Below are 6,529 nucleotides of genomic sequence, written 5' to 3' on the forward strand. Positions count from 1 at the left end.
GAAGAGGGAAGGAAAGGAGAAGAGAAGAAGGGGAGGGGAGGGAGAGGGAGGGAGAGGGAGAGGGGAGGAAAAGGAAGGGAGAAGGAGAAGGGAGGGAGAGGGAGAGAGAAGGGAGAATGGGGGAGAACAATAGCGGAGGGAAAGGGAGAGGGGAGGGAGAAGGAGAGAAAAGGGGAGGGAGAGGGGAGGAAAAAGAAGGGGGAGGGAGAGGGAGAGAGAAGAAAGAAGGGGAGAAGGGGAGGGAGAGGGAGAGGGAGAGAAGAAGAAGAGGGGAAGGGAAGGGGAGGGAGAGGGAAAAGGAGAGCTGGAGAGGGATGGAGAGGGAGAGACAGAGGGACAGAGAGACAAAAAGAGAGACAAGCAGAGAGACAGATTGACAGACGGAGAGACAGAGACAAAGAGACACACAGAGAAACAGACAGAAAGACAAATATACAGAGAGAAACAATCAGAGACAGTGAGACAGAGAGACAGACGCAGGGAAACAGGTAAGAGACAGACAGACAGACAGACAGACAGACAGACAGACAGACAGACAGAGGCAGAGGTTCTTGATGTGGGTCCAGCGGGGGCTCCCCGGTGGGCTGAGAAGGTCTGACCCTTCCTCAGCTCAGTGATCTCTGTGGTGGCGGCTGGTATGTCCCCAAAGACCCCCAAACGAGAGACCTGAGGTCTGCTAGAAATATCGTAGTTACGCCAACAAAACGGGTCGCAGCCGCCACACCAACGTGCAAGCCCCTGCGCGCGCTGGCCGGTTGATCCCGGCCCAGCCCCGCGCTGCCAAGGCAACGTCCAGGACGCCCAGACCGCTGGCCACGGCAGCGGAGAGGGACCCGGCTTCTGCCGCCCCGAGGTGCCCTTCTCGGGATCCGCGTCTGCTGTCCCCTGGCCGGCTGCCCTGAGGGCCCATGCCCCTAAGGTGGGCGTGGCCCCCATGCCGGGTCACCCCGCCAGCGCGGCCTTGGGACCCCTGCCCCCCTTCCAGTTCCAGCCGCGGCTGGAGAGCGTGGACTGGCGGCGCCTGAACGCCATCGACGTGGACAAGGTGGCGAGGGAACTGGACGTGCTGACGCTGCAGGCCAACCTCATGAACATCACCTTTTGTAAAGTGGAGGATGAGAAGTGCCCGCACTGCCGCTCGAGGGTGGACCCGGCGCTGCTGAAGCTCATCCGCATGGCGCAGCTCACCGTTGAGTACCTGATGCACTCGCAGGAGTTCCTCGCCTCGCAGGTGAGCGGCCTGCAGGAGCAGCTGCGCCAGAGCCAGGGCGACTGCGAGCAGAGCAAGGAGCTGCTGGCCAAGCAGGCGGGCCAGATGCAGCTGCTCAAGCGTGAGCGCAAAGGCAGGAAGAAGAGCATCTCCGCCCAGCAGCTGATGGTCAGCGCCAAAGCCAGCTACCAGCACTGCCATTTCTGCGACAAGCTCTTCATCAACCCTGCTGTTCAACAAAGTCACCTCCAAGGCTGCCACTCTGATGACTGTTGTCTAGAGAACACGGCAAAGGCACAGATAGACAAGCTGCAGAAGGAGATCGACGCACTGAAGGACCAGTTGCAGGTGACCAGGGCTCAGGTGGAAGCTTCCCAGCGGGCACCCGAGGTCAGCCCCTCCAAGGGACACGACTTTCTGACGTTACTTGATTCGTGGAGAGAAGTGAAGGAGAAACTAGTGGAGGAGGTGGAAAAAGTCAAGGAAATGTTTCTGAGGGAGTTTAAAGAATTAGCTTCCAAGAATTCGGCCTTAGAATATCAATTATCAGAAATCCAGAGGTGTAACATGCAGATCACGTCCAACATAGGCACGCTGGAGGACGTCCGCGAGACGGAAGGCGACCTCTCCTGTGCCCAGGATTTCCAAAGCATAATGCAGCTTCTCAGTAGCCAGGAAAGCAAGTGGACAGCCTGCCTCCAGGCTTTCCACCAGGAGCACAAGCGAGAAAGGGCTCAGCTGCTGGCGCACATCGAGAGGCTTCAGAGTTCCATGTTAAACCATCTAAACGCAAGTAATGACTTGTACAAGAACGGGATGGAAGAGCTCTGCCAGAAGTTCCAGGAGCAGAATGAGCTGATTGTCACTCAAAGGCAGCAGCTTCAAGGCTTTGCCGCTAAGCCCCGCCGCGGTGTCTGTGGACTCACCGGGAACTCTTTACCCTGGGAAGCTTTTGAATCTAAGGCAGCCGCCCCCGCTGGAGCTGCAAATGTCTCAGCCCCTCAGACTCTGGAAGCCAAATCCAATCTAACAATGCCACACCAACGAGCATTCTTGTCACATGCGCTGGAGCCAGTAGATGAGTTTGCAGAGGAAGCGAAAGGAAGGGGACGTGAATGGAAATCCACCTACAAGAGAAACGTAAGGAAAGCACTGAAGGCAAAACCTACCCGCACAGAGGAGATCAGAGCACTCCTGGAACAGAGCTTGGTGGAGGAGCTGCAAGCCTTGGGTATTGATGCACACGAGCACGGCATCCCAAGTGACCGCTTGAGGGCTGTGATGAGTGCCGTGGAGTCAAAAAGACACCGGCGAGAAAGGCAAATGGCAAACAGGCAGCAAATCCGAGAGTTCCTTGAACATAAGCTCAACTGCAAAATTGAGGAGAGTGCATTACTGTCCTCAGGAAGGGACAGTGGCTGTCAAATGGATATCCATCTTGCTGAAGAAGTCCCCACAGCAATGCAGCCTCCTCCCCCAGACAGACAGCTGGGTAGACAAAGATCTGTTTTTGCTGGCAAGACGGCTGTTCCCAGAATTAAGAAGACTGTCGTAGATCACCATCCTAGGCAGTCTCCAACCACTTTGATGACTCCCTTCAGCTTAGAAGAGGACCTGGATGAAGGTGACGCCGTCCAGACATACATGTCCCCAGTGTCACCGCATGCGCGAAGCAACAAGGACGACATCAGAAAGGTCACGGTCAAAAGTGGCACAGAGTGGACAGATGGAAGTAAAACCGAGGACTCCGACGTTTGTCCCAAGCCCGCGGGCACCTACAGGCAAACACTCACTGAAACAGTAGAAAGCGCTCCCCATCACAGAAATGTGAATGAACCAGACGCTGGGATTAACCACATTGAAGTGTTGGCGGCCAAAGAAGAAACACAAGATGAACTGAAGTGCATAGACGTGGATGAGGATGACTGGGACGTATCGTCCCTGGAGGAAGAAACAGCTCCGGAGAAAAAAGCTGGGAAAGAGCTGGAGGACCCACCACCTGCGAAGAGGGAATTGAATTTTACTCAAGTGCGCAGTGCCTGGGCCGCCCTCTAGGGGGCACTCAACAACTGAATTCTTCTACAAGCCAGAAAAGTGAGAGGGACTCAGCGGCTCTTTAATGTGTCAGGACAATTCTGCACATCGCAGATTGTCTTAGAAGCCAACCGTGTTCAGTCTGTGATTCCAACGCACCTACCTGCCTTACGGTATTTCCCTCAATAACAAGAGAGCTAGATGAGAGGACGATGGTATCTTTAATGGCATTTAATTCTGCGTTGAAAAACTCTCAGCAGTATTTTAAAGCATAAAAAAGGTGTTTCACTTCTACAGCTATTCATAAAAGTTATTTTCTGGAGAATGGCACTCTTGTGTATTTTTTTCAACTAATTTTTAAGTGAGGACAAAATTTTTAACCTAGGATTCCTTTGAATCTTAATGATCTCTTAAGTTTCTTGGGTTTATTGCCATGTTGGAAAGGCTCATATAAACTTCCACTAGTCTTTAAATCTGAGGTAGTAAGCCATGAGATCTTCACAATTTGGTTGGTTATTCTTTGTATGAGAAGTGATTTTAGGATAATGTCTTAGTTGCTTTTCTCATCCTTGAGACAAAATACTCAACACACACGAGTTAGGGGAGGAAGGGTTTAGTTTGGCTCGGTTTGTAGAGGCATCAGTCTGTAAGAGACTGGCTCCAGGGCAGGGTGGCATGGTAGGTGGGGACCACAGAGGAGAAGCGGTCCATGGCTAGGGAGGCAGGAAGTGGCGTCAGCAGCCAGCAACAAACCCGCCTCCATCCTCTCTTTTATTCCAACAGACTCCAAGCCCCAGGGTGGGGCCTCCCACTCCCCACACCCAGAGCTGTGCTAAACCAATCAGTGGGCTAATTTAGTCATCACGCACCCTTGATTCAAACTCACACCCCTTAGATCCAGCTACCTCAGAAAGCCCCACTTGTGAGCTCATGAGACTTTGGAGGGCTAGTTAGATGTAAACCATGCCATTCCAACCCTGACCCCCAAAACTTATGTGAATCCTTTCACTCAAAATACACTGAGCTCGTCCCTGAGGATTCCTGTAGTCCTCCACTTAAAGAGTAGTGTCCTGCTGATTCTTAGGATGCCCTAGGTCCGTGTTGCTACTGCCTTCTTCTGAAATTCTTGGTTTTCTATTGCTAATATTTTCAACAGCCAGGTTCACCTCTGCTCTGTCTTTGCAGGCCACAGCTTTACTAGAGCTTCCTTTCTGACCAGCTCACAACTCTTCAAGTCATTCTGCTGGGCTCTTTGCTCTTGATTTTCAACAGAGATGTGGCTAAAATCATCTCTGAGCCAAGTTGGTGACTGGCTCAACTTCAGACTGCCCTGGCATTTCTTCTACCAGGTCAGTTGGCCACAATTAATCTCAGTCCCCTGCAAAGTCTCTAGACCCGAGCAAAAAAGTGTCCAAGAGGCAGCACCTCACGTGAAACTCTGCTCTGGAATCAAGGTGTAACACGTGCCCTACTGGGGTCTGGACTCCCTCGGGACTTGTCACCATTTTCCTTTTATACTACCTGCTCCTTTGGAAAAGAAGCACCTATCTTGTGTCTGTTCTACTATTGTTTTGTACAAGTAGATGAGTTATGTCAGAGTGTCTCAGCTGGCTCTGGCCTTTTTCATTAGCACAGGTTTGCAATTCATGTAGTTTACAGTCACCTGGGGAGGGGTTAAATGTACGTAGCAACTTTTAACTTCTTCTTTGAACCCCTTGCCCACTCCTCACCCCTCCCTCTGGTTTCCCTGATCCCTTTTTCATTCTTGTTGGGATCATTTGTCTTAGCTCACGTCATGGCAGATGATGTTTATACCTGAATTGGGGGACATCAGCTCACGTGGCATATCTTACCGTATTTCCCTTTCTCCTCTTCCTCACCCCTCATGCTGGAGCCCTTGGAGCACTTCTGCTATGAGGTGTCTGTTCAACTCTCTTGCCTGGGTCTTGACTGGGTCTTTGTTTTAGGTGCTTTACTGTTCTCAAGTTCTTTGTATATTCTGGAGTGAGTCCTCTGTCTGAGGAGTACCTGGCAAACATTTATGTGGATTATCTCTTCACACTGCTGACCAGAGGCCCTCCTTTCATAGGAGGACTGGGCTAGCCCTGAGAGACGGCGCAGTTACAGAGCGAGACCCCTCCTCTTGCACAAACCAGCTTAGATTCCCAATTTTCCTTCTCCTTAGGAGGCACCAGACAGCCCTGGGAAGATGCTGCCTTCTATTCCAGTCTCCAGACCATTCCATAAATAAATTTGTCCCCATGATAAATTTCTCATTTTCAGATATTCTAGTACAGCAATAGAAAATAGACCAAGACAGAACATGGGTTAAAGGGCCAGCTTGGGGCCTGGGTGTGGCTCAGTGGGGAAGGGCGTGGTTGACATGGATGAAGTCCTGGGCTCAAACCCCAGCGTACAAAATTGGGAGGAGGAATGGACTTCAAAATGCACAGTTCCTGGGGCAGAAAAAGACAGGAGACACACAGGTACGTAGGAACAGCTCAGAGCCCTGCATGTCAAAAAAGGGGAATTCCCCCACTACGATGTCACTTAATCTGTCCTACCACCAAGAAAATGGTTTCTGGGAATCTCTTCATTTTCTTTTAGTGACTTTTTGCCTCGATGGTTTGCAGGGAAATTGTGAGGGCCGACTGCAGGATCACTTCCCAGCTCTGTTCTTTTTTACCAGCTGTGTGAGCTTGAGCGTCACCCAACCTCTCTGTGTTCCAAATTGCCCCCAATGAAAAATGGAGGTCCCATCATCTACCAAAGAGTGGAGGAGGCTGTTGAATGGATGAAAATAAGGCTGTGGAAAAGCGCCTTCATGCTGGTCAGCAACAAGGAAATACAAGCAATTGTGATTCACCCCCGAGTCCCAAGTCAGCAAAAGGCACTGTGAGTGAGTACATCAGCACACCAGGGCGACAGAATCTGCAGTCGGAGGGGACATTGTTTCTGCGAAGACTGGAGGGTGCTGCATGCCCAGCTGTACTACGGGTGGAGCAGGTGTAATAAAGGAGCCTCTCTTCACAAGGTCTGAATCATCAAAGTTTGGCCATCATGGAAGTACGCCGGGCTCAAGCCACCTCTGGCCCTTGCCCGAAGTTCCTGGAACTCTAGGAGCACTCTCAGACACAGGCCCTTCCATCTCTTTACTTCCTGTGCTGGCACCCAGTTCCCTGTTTCTCTTCCTGTGTGAGACTTGGTTTGGGAAGTGAAGAACAGGAGGTGGGGATAAAAGCTGCGGTTCCCACTGGTCTTCAGCATTTAGGGACGGCGGCGAAA

The 6,529-nt window shown here is 51.6% G+C and overlaps 1 pseudogene; it reads left to right on the forward strand.

The window, feature by feature from the left end:
• LOC101572373 overlaps window positions 1-3,536 on the forward strand; it is a 13,132-nt pseudogene extending 9,596 nt beyond the window's left edge.
• Window positions 3,537-6,529: the final 2,993 nt, after the last annotated feature.

Source organism: Octodon degus, unplaced genomic scaffold (assembly GCF_000260255.1).
Source record: "Octodon degus isolate 3935 unplaced genomic scaffold, OctDeg1.0 scaffold00214, whole genome shotgun sequence".
Classification (NCBI taxonomy): domain Eukaryota; kingdom Metazoa; phylum Chordata; class Mammalia; order Rodentia; family Octodontidae; genus Octodon; species Octodon degus.